The sequence below is a fragment of the Nuphar pumila genome, chromosome 7, assembly GCF_984573655.1.
Source record: "Nuphar pumila chromosome 7, dmNupPumi1.hap1.1, whole genome shotgun sequence".
Taxonomy (NCBI): Eukaryota; Viridiplantae; Streptophyta; class Magnoliopsida; order Nymphaeales; family Nymphaeaceae; genus Nuphar; species Nuphar pumila.
The window spans coordinates 66,618,580-66,645,994 of NC_143255.1; the positions used below are offsets into that span (position 1 = coordinate 66,618,580).

At 36.6% G+C, this 27,415-nt stretch overlaps 1 protein-coding gene and 1 non-coding gene across 2 annotated transcripts in view; one reads left to right on the plus strand and one right to left on the minus strand.

Moving 5' to 3' along the window:
• The window catches only part of LOC149832367 (pentatricopeptide repeat-containing protein At4g39530-like), a 74,152-nt gene that overhangs the window by 44,182 nt on the left and 2,555 nt on the right, over positions 1–27,415 (minus strand). The window lies entirely within an intron of this gene.
• LOC149832368 (small nucleolar RNA R71) lies at positions 4,519–4,621 on the plus strand. The gene has a single exon (XR_016433453.1). It is a non-coding gene; the product is annotated as a small nucleolar RNA R71 (small nucleolar RNA).

Consider the following 27,415-nt stretch of genomic DNA (forward strand, 5'->3'; position numbering starts at 1 on the left):
ATGCTCTAGCTCGACAGGAAGATGGCATGCTTTCCCGAATACAAGGCGATACGGGGACATGCCAATGAGAGTCTTAAATGCAGTTCTATATGCCCAAAGTGCATCATCTAAGCGCTGGGACCAATCCTTGCGGTCCGGACGAACTGTCTTTTCTAAAATTTGCTTAATCTCCCTATTGGACACTTCAACCTGTCCACTAGTCCGCGGGTGATATGGAGTGGTGAATCTATGATTGACAGAATATCTTCTCAGAAGAGAAGCTATCTGTACATTCCTAAAATGTTTGCCACCATCGCTAATCATTGCTCGTGGCACACCAAAACGACTGAAAATGTTGTGCTTAATGAACTTAAGCACTACTCTATGATCATTGGTCTTGGTTGCCACAGCCTCGACCCACTTGGACACATAATCAACCGCCACCAAAATGTATAAATTTCCGAAGGAAGGCGGAAATGGTCCCATAAAATCAATGCCCCAAACATCAAAAATCTCGACTATCAAAATCGGAAGCAAGGGCATCATATCTCTCTTGGACATGTTCCCAATCTGCTGGCATCGCAGGCATCGCCTATAGAACTCATGAGCATCCCTGTGGAGTGTGGGCCAATAAAATCCTGACTGCAAAACCTTTGCAGCCGTCTTCCTACTACTAAAATGCCCTCCACAGGCTAATGAATGGGAAAAATTTAGAATGGACTGGTACTCCTCCTCCGGAACACATCTCCTAATGATCTGGTCAGCACAGTATTTGAACAACTCTGGTTCATCCCAATAATAGTGCCTTACCTGAGATAGGAATCTCTCACGCTCATTCTTGTTCCAATGCTCAGGTATCTGCCTCGAAACCAGATAGTTCACAATATTTGCAAACCAGGGTAATTGCGATGTACTGACTGACATGATCTGCTCGTCGGGGAAAGAATCACTGATCGGCCTCTGATCCTGCATGGTCTCCACGATCAGTCTGGACAGATGGTCTGCTACTACATTCTCGCTTCCCTTCTTATCTCGAATCTCGAGATCAAACTCCTGTAGTAGTAGAACCCAACGAATCAATATCGGTTTGGTGTCTTTCTTATTCAACAAATATTTCAATGCAGAATGGTCAGAATAGACAACCACCTTCGAACCAAGTAAATAAGACCTGAATTTATCCAATGCGAAAACTACCGCAAGTAGTTCCTTCTCTGTCGTAGTATAATTCATCTGGGCATCAGACAGAGTTCTACTCGCATAGTAGATCACATAGGGCTTCCTATCAACGCGTTGTCCTAAAATAGCCCCCATAGCATAATCAGATGCATCGCACATAATCTCAAATGGGAGAGTCCAATCTGGAGGTCTCAAAATAGGTGCAGTAATCAAGGCTTCTTTGAGAATCTCAAAGGCCTTCATACAATCCTCACCGAAAACAAAGGGCTGGTCTTTCTCCAATAACGTGCAAAGCGGTCGAGAGATTTTGCTGAAATCTTTTATGAACCGCCTGTAAAATCCCGCATGCCCTAAAAATGATCGAATCTGCCTCACCGAGGTGGGTGGAGTCAAACGGGAAATGGATTCCACCTTCGCTCTGTCAACCTCAATACCACGCTTGGACACAATGTGTCCAAGCACAATCCCCTCCTGGACCATAAAATGGCTATTTTCCCAACTCCGGACGAGATTGGTCTCCACACACCTACTCAGTACTCGAGCAAGTTTTTGGAGGCAATCTTCAAAAGAAGAGTCATACACTGAAAAGTCGCCCATAAAAACTTCCATCACATCATCAATCATGTCCGAGAAGATAGCAAGCATGCACCTTTGAAAAGTAGTCGGGGCATTACAGAGCACAAACGGCATACGTCTAAATGCGAAGGTGCCATAAGGACATGTAAACGTGGTCTTCTCCTGGTCATCAGGATGGACAGCTACCTGATTGTATCCTGAATATCCATCTAGAAAGCAGTAGTAGCTCTGCCCTGCGAGTCTCTCTAAGATCTGATCAATGAATGGCAGTGGGAAATGATCTTTCCTAGTTGCCACATTCAACTTCCTATAATTGATGCAGACTCGCCATCCTGTAGTGGTCCTCATCGGAATTCTCTCACCCTTCTCGTTCTCTACCACAGTGAGTCCTGACTTCTTCGGGACAACCTGAATCGGACTGACCCACTGGATATCAGAAATAGGGTAAATGATTCTGGCATCCAACCATTTCACCACCTCTTTCTTCACCACTTCCTTCATGTTAGGATTTAGCCTTCTCTGCATATCCCTAAATGGCTTGACTTCCTCATCACAATGGATCCTATGCATGCAGAATGAAACATCAATCCCCTTCAGATCAGCAACTCCCCAGCCAATCGCTGCCTTGTGCTCTCGAAGAATAGTCAGCAGTCTTTGTTCTTGCTCCTTAGTGAGCAAGGACGAGATGATCACAGGCAGAGTCTCATCATCTTCGAGGTATGCATACTTGAGTGAATCCGGTAAGGGTTTCAACTCAAGTTTTGGAGGTGACTCAATCAAAGATTGGCGGGGGTCTCAGCAAATGGTGGAAGAGGCTCCCTGACCGCTCCCCAAGGTGGTCTCTCTGACGACACTCTAGACACATCTACACTATCTACACCGCTATTCTTCTCTATATGGTACCAATCTAAAGAATCCTCAGTAATGTACAACTCGGGTTGCTCCTCCACTAACTCATGTGCAATATCTACATGAAAGCAGTCCATGTCTCCTGCTGGTCCCATCGTGGCATTGAAAATATTCAGCTTGACCTTTCGATTGCCGAATGAGAGATCCATGGCTCCGGTCCTACAGTTGATGCACGCATTGGCAGTCGCCAAGAATGGTCTGCCTAAAATAATCGGAGTCTGGTGCTGGCTATCCACTCCTTCCATATCAAGAATAATGAAATCGACTGGAAAATAAAAATCATCCACCTTAACTAGCACGTCCTCCAAGACACCTCTCGGTACCTTGACGGAACGATCTGCCAGCTGCAGTGTAATCAGAGTCGATCTCATCTCTTCTAGCCTGAAAGAATCAAAGAAATATCCGGGCAGAATGTTCACGCTTGCTCCAAGATCGAGCAATGCGCGTTCTATCCGAATATTCCCTATGGTACACACAATGATAGGGGCTCCAGGGTCCTTGAGCTTTGGTGGTGTCTGATGCTGAAGTACTGAACTCACCTGCTCAGTCAAATGGATCCTGTTAGGAACTCTCTCTCTAGATTTACGCTTCTGCGTACATAGTTCCTTCAGGAATTTGGCATATGCCGGCACCTGCTGAATCGCATCGAGTAAAGGTAGGTTGATTTGCACATGCTTGAAGATGTCAAGCATGTCCTGGATCTTCGCACCTTGCTTCCCTCTATAACCAGAAGACTCTAATGCTTTGGGATAGGGTGGTGGGGGAATATACTCGGCTGGCTCCTCCTCTTTGTGAGAAGGCTCGCTCCTATCCTTCTTCTTCTTTGAGGATGAAGATAAAGATGATGATGAAGATGATGATGGGGATGGGGATGATGGCTGAGCCAACGTAGGTGAAACAATGGTCTCTGGCTCCTCTATCCTCTCTCTACTCTCTCGTTCTCTGCTCTCGACGTGATACTCACATCCACTCCTCAAGGCCATAACTGATTTAGCCTGATGCTGTGTCTCGGTATGAAATAGGCCTCCAGTCATCTGGTCCTTACCCTTCGGGTTCATGACAGCCTGACTCGGCAATGTACCCTCGGGTCTCCTACTAATAGCCTCAGCTAACTGTCCCATTTGTGACTCTAACTTCGCAATGGACTGCGTATGCGAGCTCAAGATCTGGCTACACTTCTCGAAGGCGTTTTGATTAGAGGTTTTCACCTCTTGGAATGCCTGGAGAAGTCTCTCCTCAAAAGATGTCTGCGGGGCAGATTCCTGCTGAATCGGGGGAGGAACTGAAGAAGAAGAAGACTGAGAATAGCTCGGTCTCTGGAATGGCTGAGTAAAAGATGGCTGCCGAACTGGCTGAGAGGAAGTAGGCATCTGCATGGAAGACTGTGGATTCTTCCATGAAAAATTGGGATGGTTACGCCAACCCGGATTATATGTCGATGAAAATGGGTTATTCGGCGCTCTGACGTAACCCTGAGCTGTCTGAACTTGTTCTTGAACAAATTCAGGGTACTGAGCTGCCGAAGGGCACTCAGTGATCTCATGTGCCGGACTGGCATAAAGAGTACACACCTGCTGTGTAGTGGATGGTCCTGAGAGAAGTTGGTCCAGCTTCTCAGCAATCATGTCTACCTTGCACTGTAATGCAGTAGATGGACCAACTTCAAGAACACCAGCTTTCTTCTGAATGTTGGGTATGGCTCTATCCGAATGAGAGCTCAAAGCATGGTGGAGTGAATTCTCGGCCAATGTATCAAATAGCCTCCATGCTTCGTCCTCGCTCTTCAGCATGAATGTCCCTCCACATGAAGAGTCGATCATCTGACGATTCTTGTCAGACAATCCATCATAGAAGCTCTGCACCAGTTGCCATTTCGGCACCTGATGATGGGGACATTTCCTGAGGAGATCCTTCATTCTCTCCCAGGTCTCATGAAAGCGCTCACCATCTAGCTCTGAAAAGCTAGTGATGGCTCTACGATATTGGTTCGTGCGACCAATGGGAAAGTATTTCCGAAGAAACTCCTGTTGCAATTGATCCCAGGACTCTATTTCTACAGAATCTAAGGATTTTAGCCAATACTTGGCTTTGTCCTTCAATGAAAAGGGGAATAGAGTCAACCTTAAAGCATCATCATCGAAATTCTGTATCTTAACAGTAGAACAGATTTCGAGGAATTCATCTAAATGTCTGTAGGGATCCTCATGACTAAGGCCATAAAAGGATGGAAGCATCTGAATAATGTTGGCCTTAATCTCATAATGCGGCGCTCCTACATCGGGTCTCCTAATGCAGGATGCCTGAACATAGTCTGTGGGAATGAAGTATTCCCGCAGAGGGCGTGAAAGAACTGGGGGGGAGGTGGAGGATCCATGTCAGCCATTGTTGCCGAACTCTGATGAGAATGTAAAATTCTCTCTGGGTTGTCAACAAATGGGTGTAATGGGGTTCCTAGACCTCGCCGACCCTGCATACACTGGTACTAAGACCAGATGTAAGCAAACGACCTAACTCTAAATCTAAACTAACACAGGTACTAAAATGTAAATAAACAAATAACAGTAACTAAAAACAAACAGATATGCTATCTAGCTATGTCAGAATTCTATACTAAATAAATAAGTAACAAAGTAAACTATTCTAAAATGCTAAAACAAATAAATACAGGAAATCACAAACTATGTTTTTCTAAAACCCACCTGTCTAATCGCTCCTTGCAGAATGATAATTAAGTGAATCCTAAAAAGAACAATACGTGAATCCTATATTTACTAACTATGTTAATCCTATATTCACTTACTAATCCTACTAACTAAAAAGAAAACAACTAATTAACTAACTAAAACAAATTAATAAATTAAACTCTAAGAAATATAGTAATTAATTCACCGTTCCCCGGCAACGGCGCCAAAATTTGGTTGATATTTTAGAATGCTCTTTTTAAAACACTTATTTTCAATAAGACTTTGGAAAATCGTCAACCAAAAATATAAAAACCAACTTTCCACAAAGTGGTAAGTACGGGTCGAATCCTCAGGGAACAGGAATTAACCACGATATTTCTAGAAAATTTAATTTATTAATGTCAAATGTCAATCTACAATTATAAAGTTAATACAACTACAATTAATTACTAAAATGAAAATAAACAAGCAATCAGTCTTCTGCTCCACACCAAGGGTATTTCCGTCTTTTCGCCAATTATTCGCTCCTCACACTTGAAAAATAACCCTGGAAGCTAAGTATACTTTACAACCTAAAAATGCAGAAAAATACAAAGTTAGTATACTATTTTAATAATGCAAACAATAAATAAAACTAATTCTACTTTTACGAAAATAATAAAGCAAATGCTATTTATCAAACAAAAATTAAAGAAAATACTAAATTAATTCTAAAATTGACCAAATTAATTCTACTAATGCTGTGTGATGATTATGCAACTCCTAAAATGCAAAAACTACTGAAAACAAGTCTAAATTGCCGAAACTAAGAAAATTACGAAACTGCCCCTAACTAGTGTAAAATAGCATTCTGACAGGTTATCGGAAAACCGCTGTTTGACAGGGCAAACGAGGTCCGATTTTCTAGAAATTTGTTCTGTTCTGCAACTGACAGATTAAACAAACTGACAGTTTTTACAGAATAAAAAAACAATATCTGAAACTCCAGATATAAGGGTTTCAAATCTGGGAAAAATCAGGATATCGAAAGTCCTGTAATTTGAAATCCAGAAAAAGCGGTTTTTGCAAAACGCTTAAAAATCAGACCAAATCAACTCCGAATGAGCTGAAATTTGGTCTGAAGTGAAATAACAAGTCAATAAAGTGAATAGAAGAAAAAATTTTTGGAAAACACAGAATTTTTGCACAAAAAATAATGCGAGTACGACAGGGCAAAAATCTGGATTTTATTTGAATGCACTATTCACTTTATGAATCTATTTTAACACTCTAAAAGACAAATCAAACCTAATGCAATCTAAATGACACTGTATAACAGTGTATATGCAGATGATGATTACGAATATGCTAAATGTACGACGAGCAAAACACGATAAGCAAATTATGACTAGAACTACGTTAAATAACAATGCAAATGCAACTATGCTAATCAATAAAATGTAATATGCCTACTAAGTTAAAGAATATCTAATTATCAATTCAAACACTCACAAAACACATTTCACACATACGAAACAAATACGATATACACACACATACTTCTTCACTACAACTAAAGTAGATAAATAAACTAATTAGTACAAAAATCAAAATAATTAATACTAAATGAGATTAATTCACTAAAGAACGAAGGCTAAGGTTAGGGTTCACTCGGTTGACTCGACTAGGCTCGGTTTTGGCTTGGGTAGGTTCGGATTGGGTTTGGATGAACCCGGATTGGAGTAGGTAGGCTCGGTTTTGACTAGGTTGAGAGAGATAGGCTCGAGCTAAGGTTGACTCAACTAGTTGGGTTCGGTTTTGAGTTGCCTTAGTCAACTAGGTTTGATTGACTTAGGTGGACTCGGTTTAGGGTTGACTTAGTCAACTAGGTTCGAGTTGACTTAGGCTCAACTAAGTTTGACCCAACTTAATTTTGACTAGGCTCGAATGGGGTAAGGTAAACTCGGTTGACTCGACTTGGTTTAGACTAAGGTTTGACTCGAGTTAGGTCTAGGTCTTTGACTAGGCTCGAGTTGTATTTGACTTGGGCTAGGGTTCAAATTGACTTTGACACAAGGCGCACCTAACCAAGTCAATCTAATTGACTAGGTTAGATTAGGTTCAATAGGTAGGGTCGGTTGACTCAGACTAAGGTTGACTTGACTAGACTCAAGTGAGTTGAACTAGGTTTGACTCGACCTAGGGTTAGGGTTGACTGGGTTAGGGTTAGGCTAAAGTAGTAACCTCTTAATTCCTACAATTAATTCAAAGCTAACGATTTTAATGGAGAAGGTTGGAAAAGGAATGTAATAATTACCAATGTTCAAATTTTGAAATGCGTTGGATTCTCAAAAATCGCCCCATTTAAAGAGGGAGTTATACTCCTTAATTGCCTTTAAAGCTCTTTTTGGAAAAATGGAAAGACCAATCTAAAAATACACGATTTTTGCTTTTCAAGATGGAATTAAAATGCTTTTAATACTCTATGGAAATCGTGTAGCCTAGATTAGAATTTTTGTTTAATGCCAAAAAACACTTTCCAAAGTTAAGGAGTAACTCCTTCTTTAATACCCATTTAAAATTCAAATTTTCCTTAAATGCCTCACACGAATTTTGAAGAACCTCCTTTTTCCAAAATCGCCAACTTCTAAGCCTTAATTGCCTCCCTTCTCAAAAATCACCAACCTCTAAAAGGGCTACTTTCTAAACTAATACAATTAATTTTTACCTAGAGAATAAAGGAATTTAAATAGAAAACGATTTCCTAGGATTAAATACTAACCTAATCCCCAAAACTTAACTTAAATAACCCCTAAAAACGGCTAAGACACTAAACCCTAATACATTGAACCTAGACAACCTAATTACACCTACCTAACTCAATTAATGACAATTAACAATTTCTAAAAATTCGACCAAGAGCTCAAGGGGAGCTCTAATGGCTGCCGCCCTCCTTGGGGAAGAAGAAGACTAAAAAAAAAAATGAAAAGAATAAAAAAAAAAACTTAAACTAAAAGAAAAAAAATGACTTACTAAGGAGTCTTATTTTGATAGAACTAAATTAAAATATGATGAAAAGGACTCCTAACTCCCCTAAATGCAAACATGAACAGCACTATACTGGAATTTATTTAAAAACGTAAAGAAAATAAAAATTCGACTCTTGTAATTTTTGTTTTTCAATATATTCAAAACACCAAAAACACAAAATGCTAAAAATGATTATTGAGAATTATCCTAAACGAATAAAATTAATTAACACAACTTTAGGATGCTGTTGACACCCAAAACACACAGCAAACACACGGTTTTCCAATGTCAACACACACACTTAACAAAAATACAAAGATCGGCTAGAACAATTCTAGCCGATTTTTTTTTCTTTTTTCAAAAATAAAATCAAAACTAGAGAAGCAAAACCCACAAACAAAATGAATTAAAATAAACTTTTTAGAATAGGATTTTCAGCAAAATAACACAATACACATGCTGGACATAAAAAAATCAGAACAAAGAAAAATATTTTTGTGAAAATCAAGAATCGGCTAGAATAAGTCTAGCCGATTTTTTTGGATTTTTCTTTTTAATTAAAACCAAATGCCACCCACACACAAAACCGACTAAGATGAATCAAAATGAACACTTTCTTTATTGGATTTTCTGTAGAGAACAACACCACGAACACTTATGACAAACTTGAAGAATCGGCTAGATGAAGATCTAGCCGATTTTTATAAAAAGGATGAAAAATCAATAAAAACTCAATTCCAATGAATCAATCAAATAAATAAACCTAAGCTAACATGTTGGCCTATGCACGAACTCTATTCTAAGGTTGAAAACAAGAAGAAAACAAGAAACACTCAGAAAATAAAGAAGAGAAAACCAACACTCACTTTCGGTTTTAGCTAGAAGAGAAGGAAGAAGAAGACCTACCTTTTGGAAGATCCGACGACCGGGGGGATGAAGAAGAGCGGACCATGGCTGGAGATGGACGTCCTATACAGTTCGAGAATGTTGTACTTCACCAAAAACGGCACCTTTTGCAGCTGCTACACGTTGGAGATCCACCGACGATGGAATGTGAGCCGATTCTCGATCGGAGGGTGTAGAAAGCCGAATGGAGGTAGGGCCGGCTCACCTTGGTGGTGTGTTGCGCACTCCCGCCCAAGGTTAATGGTCTCCACCTCTGCTACACCTGCAAAAATACAGAAAAATGGTGAATACTACAGCAAGGAACAAGAAAGAAATGAAAAGAACACAAAGGGGATCGAAATATGCTTGGAAACCAAGCATAGGCCGGTCTTCAATGGCCAAAACGTTGGAGAAGATGGAGAGGAAGGAGCTTCTGCTGTAGAGTCACTGTAGGGGGCGTCCAAACACAGCCAAAGACGCCTAGGGCTTCTCTAAAAAGTATATTTATACTTTTTGGAATTTGCAAAAACAATGTTATAAAAAATATATTTTCTAGGCGCCTCTTTCTGGGGGGTTTTCAGAAAAACTTTTTGAAATGGATCTGGATAGGCGTGTGGGTTGGGTTTTGGGCTTTCTAAGAGTTGATCCAAGGTCCAATTGACCTAATTGGGTCGGATATGGATCCGATCCACCTCGAAATCTGTGCCCAAACACTGAAATAGCCATAACTCTCTCATTTTAACTCCGATTTTTCTGAAATTCGAACCATAGCCCCTTACTATCAAAACACATCTAAACATGAGTTTAAAACCTTAAACTTGATACAAAATGCATGAAAAACTTGTTTACATGATGTGCATTTCATGCATCATCAATCCACATGAACAAGTTCTTGGAGAAATAAAGAGTGGTGTCCAAACAAGAAGGCAATTAGAACAATATATTGCAAATATTGCTTTCATATCTAAAATAGAACCAAAGAATATCAATGAGGCTTGTGATGATGAATTTTGGCTTTTGGCCATGTCTGAAGAACTTAACCAATTTACTAGGAATGATGTATGGGATTTAGTTGATAGACCAAAGGATCATCCAGTAATTGGAACAAGATGGGTCTTCCGAAATAAGCTGGACGAAAATGGTGAAGTCATTCGAAACAAATCAAGACTAGTAGCACAAGGCTATAATCAAGAAGAAGGCATAGATTTTGATGAAACCTATGCACCTGTGGCTCGACTGGAGTCAATTCGAATGATGCTTTCTTTTGCTAGTTACATGAACTTTAAGTTATATCAATTTGATGTTAAGAGTGCATTCTTAAATGGACACATCAATGAAGAAGTTTATGTAGAGCAACCTCTAGGCTTTGAAAATGAGAAATATTCAGAAAAAAGTCTACAAGTTAAAAAGAGCTTTGTACGGACCTAAACAAGCACCAAGCGTGGTATGAAAGACTACAAAATTTTCTAGAACAATTTGGTTTTTTCATTGGTCGGGTAGACTCCACTTTATTTATTAAAAATCTTAATTCAGATATTCTTATTGTGCAAATTTATGTTGATGACATAATATTTGGTTCTACTAATGATTCTCTTTATAAAGAATTTGCTAAAGCTATGCAGGAAGAGTTTGAAATGAGCTTGATGGGCGAATTAAACTACTTCCTTGACTTCAAATAAAGCAAACTGAAGAGGGAATCTTCATTAATCAGGCTAAGTATACAAAAGAACTTCTCAAGAGATTTGGGATGGACTCATCAAAATCAAGAAGAAATCGTATGAGTACAACTACTTCTCTTGATAAAGATGAAAATGGTAAAAATGTAGATACTAAGCTCTACAGAGGTATGATCGGATCTCTATTATACTTAACTGTTAGTTGACCTGATATAATGTTTAGTGTTTGTATGTGTACTAGATTTCAAGCTAATCCAAAAGAATCTCATTTAACTACAGTAAAACAAATTCTTCGTTACTTGAAAGATACTTCAGATTTTGGTTTGTTTTACCCAAAATCATCTTCTTTTGATTTAGTTTCATATAGTGATGCAGATTTTGCAGGAAGTAAATCTGATCACAAGAGTACTAGCGGAACTTGTCATTTCTTAGGAAATTCCTTAGTCTCTTGGTTTAGTAAAAAGCAAAATTCAACGTCATTCTCAACAACTGAAACAGAATATATAGCGGCTAGTTTAGCGTGTTCACAAGTACTATGGATGAAACAGACCTTAAAAGATTTTGGTTTGAATTACTCAACAACAACTATTTATTGTGATAACACTAGTGCTATAAATCTTTCGAAAAATCTTGTTCAGCACTCAAGAACTAAGCATATTGAAGTTAGACATTATTTCTTAAGAGATCAAGTGTTAAAAGGAGATATTTCGTTAAATTTTATTTCCACTAATGAACAACATGCCGATATTTTCACTAAACCACTTAAAAATGAAGATTTTATGAGAATTAGGAGAGAACTAGGCATTTGCTCATTTTTGGATTTATAAAATGCTGATTTTTTAACAAAATCTCAAAATCGCACCGTATTAGTCGACCGATAAATTTCTAGTCGACTGATGTTTTAAAAATTTTACAGAATGAGTCGCACCTTATTAGTCGACCAATAAAAATCTAGTCGACTGATATTTTTTTTTTTCTAAAAGGACCCGATACCCCTTGGTTTTTAACGCATCGTTTCATTTTTTACGCACCTTTTCATTTTTCTTAAACGAAATCCTTTGAAAAACAAAACCCTCTCTCTCTCTCTCTCTCTCTCTCTCTCTCTCTCTCTCTCTCTCTCTCTCTCTCTCTCTCTCTCTCTCTCTCTCTCTTCTCTTTTTTCCGAAAAACCCTCGGAGTGTTGTTCGAACCTCTTCTCGCCAGAATCTTCTGGCCGTGATAGGGAGTCTCTTGACTTTTCGCTGGAATCCTCTTGTTGTGAATCTTCAGTTCTCACTCGAATCCTCGTGTGGCAGCCTCCTCTCACCTGCCATCATCTACTGTGGACTTCTCCTCGTCTCTTCTCTCTTGCCTAAAATCTGTGGAGAATCAACATCCCTCTTCAGTGGGTTGTTACTGTTAATTATTTTGGCCACTACCAACGAATTTGAAGGCACATTGTTCACTTTGCACAAAGTGTTTCTGTTGCACAACGACATATATCTTCCTCTTGTCGGACGTCATTTGGAAGCCGACATCAACACCATCTTCAATTGTTCCTCTCAACAATTATGTTGATCAATCATTCTCTGCAATTGAAAATTTTTTTGGGGTGAATTTGTTTCAACCATGCCTCATTCAAAGACTGCATCTGCAAAAGGTTCTCCTCCTCCTACACCTCCAGCAAGACATGGATTTTCTCTCAAATTACTCTGAAATCCTCTTTTATATGATACTTTTGGATCGATTTCTGCACTTCCTATTTTACCAGGCTGAAATGTCCTCTTTCACATGTTTTCTCGTTACAAAATCAGAGAATTATTTCCAGATATTTCACATCTTTTTTATGCATGTGCAGACCCCCTTCATTATCCTTTTCTGATCCACTTGTTTTACACAAATTTACAAATTGATCATGAAACTAGAGTTCTTTCCTCTCTTGTTCGAGAAGTTGAATTTGAGTCTGATTCTAAACTGCTTGGACAAATCCTAGAAATTTCACCTTCAGATACTCTTTTCAATACTATTGAACTTAATGATGAAAGAATTTTTGAACAAATTCTTCTTTTCGGTGCACCTCATTGGCCTCCTTTCAAAAATACCAATCTTTAAACTCGTGCACGCATTGCTGGATGAATCCTTGCCCACAATGTTCTACCTAAAATTGGTTCTTTTGATTACTATTTCACAGATCTTTCTACGACTCTTTATGTCTTATTTAGAAATATTTCTGTAAATTGGGCCAACGTGTATTTTACTAATTTGTGGAAACAAAAACCATTTCTTCCTTATGGATGTCTTCTTACTCATATTTTCAGATATTTCAAAGTACCCTTAACAAATGAAAAATATATTGAGCAAAAGGAGTTCTTTGATCAAAGTATTTTTAAACGAATGAAAATCAAATATCTGTCGCCTTTAAACTTTGATCAAACTGAACCATCTGAACCATCAATTTCTGAACCCTCACCATCTTCTGTGACACCTTCATCTCAAGCAAAACGAAAGAAATTTTCTACTAGTCAAGACAATGATGAAGTTTTGCAGCGACTGAAAGCTTTGGAGCTGCATCAACACACTTTTCGTGAAGATGTGGCTCAACAACTTTCTTCGATTCAGAAAGATATTACTGCAATCAAGGACTTGCTCAACTCACTTTTCTGATCTTTGTTTTCTGTCTTTACTGAATTTTGATACTTTATGGGTTGTAATATTTTGAACTTGAATTTATATTTTGCTTATGCTATTTCTGCCCTTACTCTTTTTTATTATGATAAAGGGGGAGAAAAAGATAGAGATTTGGTAGACACATGCATGGAAATTGCAAGAGAAAAAGGTAGACTTTGCATGAGAAATGAGAAATTAAGAGAAAAAGATAGAAATTGAATATTGCATTATGACATGAAAATTACATAATACCAAAAGCATTGAAAATTGCATTTATTAAATTTTTTTTAAAATGCATGAAGTAATGATGAAAATGCAAACCAATCAATATGTGATATATGTGCTTTGAATGCACTAACTTTTAATGTTGTGCAACATATTGATAGGGGGAGTAAAATCTTCATCTATGCATCTAAATGCTTCGTCTTTGATTAAGTTTGTCATCATCAAAAAGGGAGAGATTGTTACGGCAATGAAGCCGTACATGATACTTCAAGTACAAGGTTTTGATGATGAGCAAGTGAATCAACTGCATTTCAGCTAAGGCAATAAAAAAATATGACAAGCATTAAAGAATTCGATGAAGAATCTTTGAAGACTAGTGTGCAAATGTAAAATTCATTAAAAGTCCTAGATTCTTGTAAGAGCCTTACTTAGAGTGCATATTTCGGTTGCATTTTAGCTAAAAAGTCTTTAGAAAAAACTTTTCTAATAGAACCCTTCATGAAAATGTTTTTAGAAAACTGTTTTCTTAAATTTTTGTGTTTATTAGTCGACTAATAGACTCACTAGTTGACTAACCCTTTCACGCCAAATTTTCTAAGCAAAATGTCATTTTTATCAAATTAGTCGACCAAAGGTTTTATTAGTCGATCGGACAGAATGTCTGTTTTCTAGAAATTTTAGCAGCAGTCGACTAATGCTTTTATCAATTGACCGGACAAAACTTGTGTTTTTCAGAAAAAATTTAGCAGTAGTCGACTGAAAGATTTTTTAGTCTACTGATGATATTATCAGTCGACTAACTTTTTCTCTAGTCGACTAAGTTTCAAAACTTTAGATTTTCAAACGGCTCGATTAACAGATCAGTCGACCGACGATAACTGTCAGTCTATTAATAGCTAATTATTAGTCGACCAACTACTGTTTCAGTCGCCTAATTTTGTTGTTTTTCCTGAAACTTTAAAAAGGCGTGTCTTTTCATTTTTCAAATGTTTTAATCGTTCAAAATGGATTGTTTTGACACCCTTTCATACCCTCAACATATGAAATATTTCAATTATAAATATGAGTGCATTCTATACTCAAAAGCACTGCAATTCAATCAATTTGAATCAATTACTCTTTGTTTTTCACTCATATTCATTTTCTCACTCACGTGATATTTTCACTTCAGTTTTTCACTCAAATTTCTTTGAGAGATAGTGAATTCATGAGTATAGTATTTCAACAACCTCAAAAGCCAATTGCATCTCATTTTCATTCATAAGAAGGGCTCATAGGTTGTATTGTAAGTTGTTACTTGTTTCAATTTTCTGTAAAAGGCAGGACTCCTTGGTTTAAAGGAGTTGTTTGCTTTCAGTAGGTTTGTTACTGAAAGTGGGACCGGATTTGGTCTGTATGCTCTTGTAGTTACACAAGGTTGATAGTGGAAATCTCAAGCAGGTTTTGCTTGGGGACTGGATGTAGGTCAGGAAAGACCAAACCAGGATAAATTATTGTGTTCTTTGTGTGTTTGCTTTGCGAATTGCAAAATCCGTCAAAATTCCGCAGACAATTTTTAAAAGCACTATTCACCCCCCCCCCTCTAGTGCTCGTTGCCTCGATCCTATTGCACTTTCACAAGGAAGCTATACACGATAAATCAAGTACAAGATTTTGATGATGAACAACTGGAACAACTGAATTTCAGCTAAGGCAATGAAGAAAGATGAAAAGAATTAAAGAATTCGTTGAAGAATCTGTGAAGACAAGTGTGCAAATGTAAATTTCTTTAAAAAGTCTTAGATTCTTGTAAGAGTCTTACTTTGATTACATATCTTACTTGCATTTCACCTAAAAATACTTAAGAAAAACTTTTCTAAAAGAATCTATGGCAAAAATCATTTTAGAAAGCTCTTTATCTACATTTTTAGGTTTATCAGTCGACCAATAGACTCATCAGTCGACCAATTTTTTTGTGCCACTTTCAAAGCAAAATGTAAACTTTCTGATTAGTCGACTAATTGACTCTTAGTCGACCGACTCGAGAGTTTGATTTTTGGAAAGTTTATCAACAGTCGACTGAAAGTTTTTTTAGTCGACCAGACAGAATGTTCGATTTCTGAAAAATTTAGCATAGTCGACTGTAAGGTTTTTAGTCTACTAATGAGTTTCATCAGTCAACTAACTTTTCTTTAGTCGACTAAGTTTTAAAATCAAGAATTCAAAATTGTTCAGTTAGATACAGTAGTCGATTGACTTTAACTATCAGTCTGCTAATATTTGATTTCAGTCAACTAATAACTATTCTAGTTGTTTTCTGAAACTTTTAATAGATGCATCTTTTCAATTTTTCAAATGATTTGACCGTTCAAAACTGACTGTTTTGACACCTTTTCGTACCTCCAACATATGGAATTCCTCACCTATAAATAAGAGTGTGATCTACACTCAAAATAATCGAATTACATTAATTTGAAAGATCAAATTATTTGTTTTCACTCCTATTCATTCAAGTATTTATTTTCTCTCACTGAGTATTTTCACTCTAGTTTTTTACTCAAATTCTTTCTGTGAGTTAGTGAAATTGTGAGTTGAGTATTTCAGCAACCTTAAAATCCTATTTCACTCCATTTGCATTCATAAGAAAGGCTCGCAGGTTGATTGTAAATTGGTTATTTTAATTTTTTTGTAAAAGGACAGAGTCACCTTGGTTTAAAGGAGAAGTTTGCTTTCAGCAGGGTTGTTGCTGAAAGTGAGACCGGTTTTGGTCTGTTTGATCTTGTGGTGACACAAGTGTAATAGTGAAAATCTCAAACAGGTTTTGCTTGGGGACTGGATGTAGGTTTGGAAGATCAAACCAAGATAAAATTCTTGTGTTCTTTATGTGTGATTGTTTTGCAGTATTCAAATTCCTTCAAATTTCAAAGACGAATATTAAAAGCACTATTCACCCCCTCTAGTGCTCGTTGCATCGATCCTACAATACTTTCAATAACAACTAACTTTATAGTAATACTTAAATAGAATTCACACATGATTCATGTGTTCCATAGCTCGCTTTCGAATTGATCTGAGTCTGTCATGAAACAGAAGAATGTAAGACACTATATTAAGTTTCACAAGAAATGCAAACATCCTCCCAACATTAATTACATGACAAAAGACTTGTAAAATTGAAGCTATCATTCTGGAAAAACTGGTCGGGAGGATTGAAGGGTACAATGTTATAGTGCGCGTCTGTAGGGTATTGCTGCATGTTGGAAATTACACAAGTTAGATATTGATAAGCTGCACGTAATGCAATTTACATGGAAAGCAATATAATATATTACATACATGTTCATGCGAAGGGTTTTGTTGCTTTTGCTTAGAGGTTGGTTGTTTCTTAGACCTTTTCTTGCCAACCAATTCTAGTGCACCCTTTGTACTCCGATGACTGTGATTAGAGGCATGTTTTCTTTTGATACCCTTTGGTAGGTGAATTTTTCCATCTTAATCTACAATGTTCACTCCTGTCTTGTTGAATATGATATTTGCAATTCAGCGCAACTTCTCATGAGTGTCAAGGGAAGCATATTTTTTACCTCTGTTGTTCGCTCCCAATTTCTTGGACTGGTCTTCATGAGCTACAACGGACTGATGGTGCATTAACTGCACATTTTCAAGTAACTCCCTTGACACTTTTCTCATGCATATATAGGCTTTTTTACTTTTCAATGCCAAATCTGCAACATGTATAAGTGACCTACATAGTTGTTTGTAACGAGAGACTATGTGGCACTTCTCATCAATACCAGATTGGCTGACATTATTTGTATCCAGCAGTTCAATCTTTGCTTGTCTCGTTCATCTTCGCATTAAATATGACTCAGGTATTTCTTATATCTTCTCTTGATTAAGTGTCTTTAATGTATGACGACATAAAATACCTTTAAATTCATATTTTGCACATACATTCAACTGTTTTGTTATCAACATTATAGTAACATGTGCTTATTTCCTTTTCAGATGCTCTTCATCCTCCCATACAATATGATATTTTTGCATATTCTCAGTTTGCATGTGTTCTTCTATGTTGCAATTCATGACCTGCATAACCTCCTTAATCCATTCAAATATAGTTAGTGTATACAGATCTGCAGGTCGCATCAATATTTTCATGCCCAAAGTTATAGGGCGTGTATTGAAGCATTTCACATCTTGTTCAAGCCCATTCTGTCTAAGATCGTCTACAAACAATTCATATTGTTCCATGAAGCGAAACATTGTTAAACATGAATACAGAGTTTTCTTCAGTGTGGCATGCAAAGATTCAGCTCTTTATGTGTTTATCATACCTACACAAAAGTATTGTCTTTCATATACCAATACCCACTTCTCTTTTTCTATATATAAATTTTGTAACCATAGACAACATTCAAGGTCGTATATCTAAATCATTGTCTCTCAATCAGACATAAATGTGACCTCATCTACGCTCTCAAGTACACACCTTATAAACTTTTTGTCAAACCCTGTCTTTTGATTAAATATGTGTCCTATGTTCTTTGCTGCATTTTGAAAGATATGCTATAAACATAGGCGATGATGTGTATCTGGCCATACATGAGACACTGCAGCCGCAATTGCGTAATCACCATCTATAAGTATAGCTTCAGGTTGCTTCCCATTCATTGTCTGTGTAAATACTTTGAACAACCACTCAAAGTTTTCCTTGGTCTGGTCATACAAAAAAGTGTCGCCTAATATACAATCCTGTGAGTGATGGTTCACTCGGACAAGCTATGCAAATGATCACTGTTCAATATTAATCTTCATTGTCGTATAAAAAATAAGCACATCATTGAAGTATTCATAATCAATTCTTGACTTTAAATCTGCCCAAAACATATTCACAGCATATCCATCTTCATCCAGTTGCATTGCACTAAAGAAACCAGAGTCAATGCTTGATTTCTTCTGTAAGTAATCAACCAAAGGACATATTTCTCCATTCTTCATGTTGTCTGTCCTCTTCCTTTTCAAGTGGTTTCTTAGATCCATAGGTGTGAATGACACATTCTTGCGATCAGCATCTTTGTGCGCGAATAAATTGTATGTCTTCCTTGGTGAAATATCGACGCTATCAACTATTTCGGCAATTGCAGCATGCACTTCAGTTACTTTACGATATGACCTTAACATAGGAGTCATAAATGAAGCAGATAAATCATGGTTATGATCACTGATTAAAGTATGAACTACATATTTCCCATTCAGAAGTCTTCTTAACACCATTCTCGTTGGACATCCACATCTTGAATCTGGCTTGCTCCTTATTGAATTTCTACTTAACTTCTTTCAACCTTCCTTAGAACAAACATATGTCTTTCTCACCATGACACCCTGTGCATTTTTTGACCAAGAATACCTTCTAACACTGAAGCCAAGTTTTAAGGCATAATCATTGTAAAATTTATATGCAGCTTCCTCATTATTAAACTGCATTCCTTCTACGGGAATAGAGTCAAGTGTACTATCATGTTCATTCTCAGTGCCTACACCTTTTATCAAGTGTACTGTCATGATCGTCTACCTCATTGTCGAATTGCATTTCTTCTGCTGAAACATTCAAGTCAAGAGTGAATCCAATGCCTGCACCCTTCTTATCATGTGCATCATTAGTGCACATGTTCACTTCTCTATAACTTTCCAATGATTGAGATAGATCATCTTCATTGCAACCAGGTGATAAGCTCACCACTGTCATAAGCAAGATATCATTTTGTGTTAAATGGATACCGATAAGGTTAAGCAAGTCAAAGAAACGATTGAATGAATCACAGTATAAAAGCAACAACGATTTCTTATTTGCTTATACTATGCATTGAGTTGTTACTTACCATGACAATAAAAGAAACGATTTGTCGTATATGTGTGTTGACGATAGCGATTCACGTGACAGCGATTTAATTATATCTACGACGTTGTGAAGTGAAATCAATAAAAAACGCTAAATGAGTAGTGATTTAAATACGAAAATTGTCACTGCAAGCGCGCAACAATGTATTTCCGCACACATGTTTTAAAAGTCTTTCTACAAATATCTTACAAATCGATACTAGAAAACACATAATATCTTACAAATTGATATACATATCACATAATATATTACAAATCAATATGGCAATCATCTTTTTTGCTTACAAATCGACATTACAAAATACATAATATCTTATAAATCGATATACATATCGCAAAATATATTATAAATTGATACAAAAATTAAGCATAATAGCTTACAAATCGATATACATATCACAAAATATATTTCAAATCGATATAAAAATTCAACATAATAGCTTACAAATCAATATTAACAAACGAAACAATATCTTACAAATCAGAAGTCTGTTACTACAACTGCGATTTGCTATACATAGCATATACTGAGTGAATGGATGATACCGGATGGGATAGAGGCCCTTCCTCGCATTTGTAAACAAGCATTCTTATCAACAGGTCCCAGCGTCTTATAAATATCTTTCATTTTTCAACTGTCGAAAAGACAAGATCCAACTGCAATAACAAAACAACACTTTAATAGCACTCACGATGACATGCATTCTTTAACAATAGCATGATGACATGGAAAGATACTCATGACGCCTTAATGGCACTTGTTAGAATGTTTGTGCGTCATTGCTTTCTTCCATACTGCCTAACGACAACGAAAAAGAAGAGAAGACTGTAAAAAGAGATGGCTGACAAATGCCTCTATGATGCCCACAAATGATCGAACCAGTCGATCGCGAACCCGAGAATGTTTTATAACACAAGGCAGGAACGAGAAGGTGGCAATGTGTTGTAACACAAGCTAAAAACCAAGGCGGGAACCTGGACTCGAGATGACAACAAAGGCTGCTCTGGTGGCAGCAGACGACGGTAAAGGGTGTGTCATCAAAGGGAGCTTATGTTACAACAGATGGTGCAAAAGTTTACTGCTTAGGGCGAAAACGAAATGTTTGGACTTTGAAGAGTTAACATCATTCTCGACTTTCTGGATGAAGGATATTTGTGTCCTTTTCTTGATCCGTCGTTTCCCTTTTTTGAATAAAGGACATTTTTGTCATTTTCTCAAACTATTGTTTTATGGCGAGAATAGTAGGAAAGGGTACTTAAGTCTTTGCAACCATACTGGACTCTGATGCTAAGTGATGCCGACACACACGGGAATACGAGCCCCACATGCTTATATACGTGATACTCATTCGGACCCCGAGCATGCACCGTAGCAAACAATGCATCTTCGGGGGAGAACACACAACACGGTAAAAGACATGTATACGCACATCACTAGGGCTGGTAAATGAACTGAGCAGTTTGTGACTCTGCTCGGTTCAGCGCATCACATACTCGTTCATGATCAGTTCATATAACTGGCAAGCCAAGCCACAAGCAGCATTCTCAACTTAAACGAGTCAAGCCCAAACAGAGGGTGTTTGACTCGGCTCGGCTCACATGAGCTTGTATAGATAAAATATGTACATATTTTATGTGTAATATATATTTTTAGTGTAATATATAAAGAGAAGAATGTATAGAACATAAATATAAAGAGAAAGATGCATGAAAAATATAAACAAATTACGAATTATAATGTACAATATATAAAATACATATAATTTTAAGTATAATATATATTCCATGTAATAATTAACATGGATTATTTTACATGAACAAACTCGTGTTTGGCTTGTTTTGTTCATGCACGAGCCATGCTCGAGCTTGGCTTGACTAAACACGGGCATGAGCCTGTGGATATGTGGGAATTCTGCCAAAAAAGGTTTTCAAAAAAGATAAACATGGTTTTGAAATTGGATTTTTAAAAACATGAGTGACCGGCATACAAGTTAATCGTCTTTCCTCCATAAATGGCGAGGGATCTGCTCTAACAGGATCATAGCTCTTTGAATAAGATATTTACATATTCGGGTGTGCATACCTCTATTCAATTTTTTGAAATAAGAAACGAGACCTCAATGGTGCTAGGCACCATCGAAGCCTGGAGAAAACACAAAAAACAATTCAAAATATAAGACACAACAAACTGATCTAAAAACAATAAATGAAATAAATTGAGAAAAAAAAATGAGGAAAAAAGAGACTCACCACAACTTCTATTTATAGTTTTCTAAGTGGGTCTAGACCTTGAATCTAATACCCAGGATTGATATTTTATGGGACTTTTGGGCTTAATTATCCAGATCCAGGTACACATAGAAGCTTGAATTTGTTTGGCTGATGGGATTGCATGTCAAGCTCTCAGAGATTGCATGGCTTATCCTAAGGAGTTTGCTTAGGAAGAAAGAAAAAGGACTTTGACAGGATTACTAGGCCTATACTAAGGTTTTGGAAGGCCCAAACTTGAAAATTCATGATTTAGTTGTTGGTTTAGGCTAAAAAATATTTTCTTAGGCATTATTGGCCCAGGTTTTAAATAACTTAAATTTTTTTTATCAAAACTCTCAGAATATAACTCATTTTAAACTGATTTTTTTGAAATATAACAATTTTATCTCCAACTTTTAATTTAAACTGAAAACACAAAAACATAATTTGACAGGTCAAAACGTGATCTAAGTGGGGGCCTAGCTGAAAATCAAGGTCTATCTTAGACTGTTTTGGCTACAAATCCTTTTTATGATTATCCAATTTTGACCCAAATTTCATTTATTTGGAAGCTATAACACTCTAACATTTGACCCTTTTGGGAGGAAAAGTAAAAAATGCCATCTTATGGGACAAAATCACGTTGCAAGTCCATTTTGTCCTGTTTTTGACCCGAAACAACTCGTTTGAGAAATTCGATCCAAAATCCCATTTACCCAATGACTCAAGATTCAGGTGTCTACAAAGCCAAGCCACAAGCTCGATCAACTGGTAAATGAGCCGAGCCCAAACATGTCCTGTTTGGTTCGTTCACTATTTTACCAGCTCTACACACCACCTAAATGAGAGGCTTACTCCAAAAACCTTAGAAAGCTTGCATGTCTTTGTATGAAAATAAACTTCATTGATATTGGAAATACTTTTTAATTTTAAAGAAACTGTATTTTCTTTTTAACATTATGTTTCATTGTAAAATATGCATATGCATTGAAACTCAACATTCACTTTAAACGAGAATACAAATGTTAACAACATTTTTATGGAATTTTCTACTCATTCCAATTGTCCTTTTTTTTCTTCTCGTTTTGCTTCCTAAACGCTTCAATTTTATTGTATCCCAGCCCGACCCATCAACAAGCAGGGCTGGGCAATGGGCTGGTCCTTGCTGGTTGGGGCCAGGCCAGGGGCTAAAATCTTTTCCCAGACTCAACCTGGAATGGCTGGGCCGTTTGACTGGAAGATGGTCCATCACCGGGCCAGGCCTAAGTCTGCTTTGGGGTGGGCGGGGTCTTGAAATTGAAGACCAGCCCTAGCCCACAGAGCACCCAGGTTGATGTGCATCCGTAATTCTTGCATCAGTTTTCATACCGGCTTCTCTTGCCAGCTACTATGATCAAGTGCCTACTAAACGAAAAGCTTTTGTCTTCTCTCATGTAAGTGATAGAGGCGGTTGGATTTGGGATCACAAAATACATTGGGGAGTCGGATTGGATCAGATCCAGAACAGTCAAAATTTGCAAAATGCCCTTCCTGAATCCGATCCATTTGCAAACCTAGTTAATGGGCACTCAAACTATAAAAAGACTAAAAAGCTGCTTCTACTCTAATGGCCCAAAAGAACTTGAATTAATCATTGCACCATTTTTGCCAAAACGCACTACAAGACATCATTAACAACCATAAATATAACTACGATAAATTATCGTCATCAATAATAAATTCATCCCGATCATATGCAATGTCGTAATAAAAATATCTATAGCTGATGACAAACTATTGTTGCCCTTATCGAGTCAATAATATGAATAAGAAGGCGTGAAAGATGATTGGGACTAAATTTTATCTACGATAATATCGTCACAATTAATCTACGATGACAATTAATTGTCGCCCATAAAGGAAGCCTAAACTGGTAGAGTAGAGGGCACCTTTTATATATAGAATATGATGAAGAGACTAAACTAAAGTCACCCCATGTTTGAACAATGATCTTACGCTCACTAACGAGGTAAGTTAGCCATTTGGCCCTAAAGGAGCTGTCACAAATATGGAAAATGATCATATAGACCTTGTAATTTGACAAAATTCTTTGCGTATTCAAAATCACCTATTATCAACTATTTAAGGATATTTTTGCCCTTCGTACATGGAAACCTGTTGAGGCTTGCACAATATATAGCTATGTTGTAGGAAGTTTGCAACCCTTCAATAAAAAGGAGATTATGCGAACATCCGCAAATATAGTGTGACATTTGCAAATACAACACAAACTTTGCGAATATAACCAACAAACCTCACTTAAGTAAATACTCTTCGAGGAGATCTACAAATATTTGCTGTCATTCGCAAATACCAGTTGTGAATATCCCCGAGTTTCATACTCTGATGAGACCTCTGCAAATATAGTACGGCCATCACACATAGTACAAACTTCACTAATATAACCCATGAAGCTCATATAAGTAAATACTTCTCAAGGTGATCCATAAATGTTTGTTGACAATTGCAAATACTTGTTGCGAATGTGAGGACTTTCGCAAAGTTTGTAAATACATTACGACCTTCGCAATTACAGACGAACTTTGCGAATGTAACTAATAAACCTCCTTTAAGTAAGCCCTCAAAAGTACCCTAAAAGAGCTCTCTGAGTCCCCTCAAAAGGCCCTTCAAGAAACCAAGCAACCTTCCAAAGAAAGAAAAGATTATAGTAACAACAAGAGGGAAGCAGAATATAATAAAATGGGATAAGGCGCTTAAGCACTGAAGACTTTTTCTCTTATTTTTAGATTAAGATTTCATTTATTTAATTCATTTGGGTTTGTAATAAAATCATTTATTTTTATTTTTTTAAGCCCTCTGCAGGGGCAGCACTCTTAGTTTATTTATTTAATTAATTAATTTTTCTTTTCAGCAATAAAGAGTAGTTAATTATGTGCTTGAATACAAAGTATTTTTTGTTCCCTGAGTTCGACCCAGACTCCACCACTAATGTGAGCCGATTTTTATTATTTGATGCACGGTTTGCACAAACGTTTTTACTGAAAATATATTTTTAAAATGCTTTATTGAAAAAGTTTTATCACTAATAAAAAATGCTAATCGACTAACCATAATCAATTAAAAGTAGTTATTAAACTAAATGCAAGGAAAACTAACTAACAGCCAAATGACACATAATGAAAGATGTACAACATTCAAGATTAAGCTAACTGCTAAACTATGAAATAATATAATTCTTAACTTACTCTACTTAATCTAAAAATGCACAAAAGAAGACCACACGGTTCAGCTATTACCATTCAACAAGAAACTTAACTCTAATAATATGATTGAAGTAAAAACTAAAGAATCTTAACATGAATAATAACAAAACTATCACAGCTGGAAATCTGAGTTCAACCTACAGCCAAAACATTAACCTAAGCTACACACATTAAAGAAAACCCATTATTTGAAATGACACAATTTGGCTACCAAAATTATTCTACTTCTAATCTAAGCAACAAGTTAAAAGCTGAGAAAAAAAATTAAAATAAAATATTGTCTAACTAAGAAGGGATAACAAAAATCAAAACTACGATGTTGGGCTGAATAGAATAACTAATCATAATAAAAAATTTGTTGTTCTCTATGCTACCAATCTTTCCTAATCTAGTAGACAATTTAACTACTAAAGATAAAGTAATCTAACTAACTAAAAAAAACTATTCTAATTTTTTTATTTTTTTATAAAAACTTAGAAGCAGGTATTGAATCAGTAACCAAAACAAGAAACTATGAACTATTTGACGCCATGAAAAAACAATATTCAGAAAACTATGTTGAAATACTAAAACAACTCATAAAGAAAATTTTATTTAAGTAATCTATGAAACAATGAATATTTAGAACATGATGCAGGTTAACTCTACCCTAAAACTAATTAAAAACCAAGAAAAGATACGAAGACACTGTGTTAAAACTATTGATTTGCCTAAATTAGTGTTCTTCTATGCATAAATCAAGAAAACGGCTAAGCTATATTAAGCTATATATTTTTTCTTTTTCTTTTTTAGATGCTAAATCTAAACTAATCTAATCTAAATATGATGATAATGCAATGATTAAATAAAATACTATGCAATGCTATGCAAAACTAAACTACGATGAAACAGGAGAGAAGAAGCAAACCGTACGATCCGCTTTCGATGGAGGGGTTGAGAAGAAGAAATGACTTTTTCACTTATCACAAACACCTCCTGATGAAAAAGAAAGAAAGACCGACGAAGATAGGGGCAAGAAGAAGAAGAAGAGAAGAAAGAAAAGAAGAAGCCGGTATGGAAGAAGAGGGAAAGAAGAGGGAATATATATATATATATATATATATAGAGAGAGAGAGAGAGGGCATCAACTTCAAGAAGGAAAAAATGTAGGCTACTTCTAAAAATTAGTATTTATACTAAAACCTTATTCTACACGATTTTCTAAAAAAGTCCAAATAGTTTTCAAAATTTCAGAAAGGGTCTTCTTCTAAGGAAAACATGTTTTACAAAAAGAATTACTTCTAAACTATCTATAATTAGTAAATAACATTCCTAATCTAACTAAGCTATAGATCAGAACATTTTAAAATAACTAAAACTCTAAAAAAAATCATAGGGAAGGGTTTAAAAATATGTTTTTTCTTTATTTTCAATTTAAATATAGTTTCTCAAAAATACCAATAAGACTCAGTTTTTAATACTATTTTTCACTGGATCATGCATAGGATAATATGAATAAAATGCAAAATGTTTGCATGATCAAAAATAAAAAAAAACTAAAGTTTTATTAGACAAATGACACTACAAGAAAAATGCCAAGTAGCGACAGACTCTATCTGTCGCTAATCCATCGCCAATTCTGTCGTTAACGTGTTTAGCGACAGATTAACGATGGATTAGCGACGTATATCGTCTGTCGCATAATTCTAGTCGGTAATTTCTGATAAAATTTATCTGTTGCAAATCCATCGCTAATTAGCGACAGATTTGTGATTACTTATTTTCGTCGCAAATCCGTCGCTAATTAGCGACGGATTTGCGACGGAGTATATCCGGATAAATTTTGTCGCTAACTTTTGGTCGGCAAGTTAGCGACGGAATACAATCCGTCGCAAAACATATCATCGCTGAAAATTAGTGACAGATAATATCCGTCGCTAATCCGTCACAAAATTTAAAAAAAAAAAAAGAGCCCTGAGGCATGCGCCTCATACGCCTTGAGGCGGGCCTCAAGCCAAGGTGTGCGCACTCATACGCCTTGAGGCGCGCCTCAAGCCGAGGCGTGCACCTCATGCGCCTTGTGCACCACCGCAACTTATTTTTTATGTTTTTGCTGAAGGAAAAGCAATAAAACCAACAACAGGATTTCAAAATCAAAAGCCAACTTCACAAGCACTGTGCTAATTTTCTCACCAATATAACTTCCACATAAAGAAATATATCATACGTCAACAGTAAGTAATCTATGTTACAAAATACCATCATGATTATCAGCTTA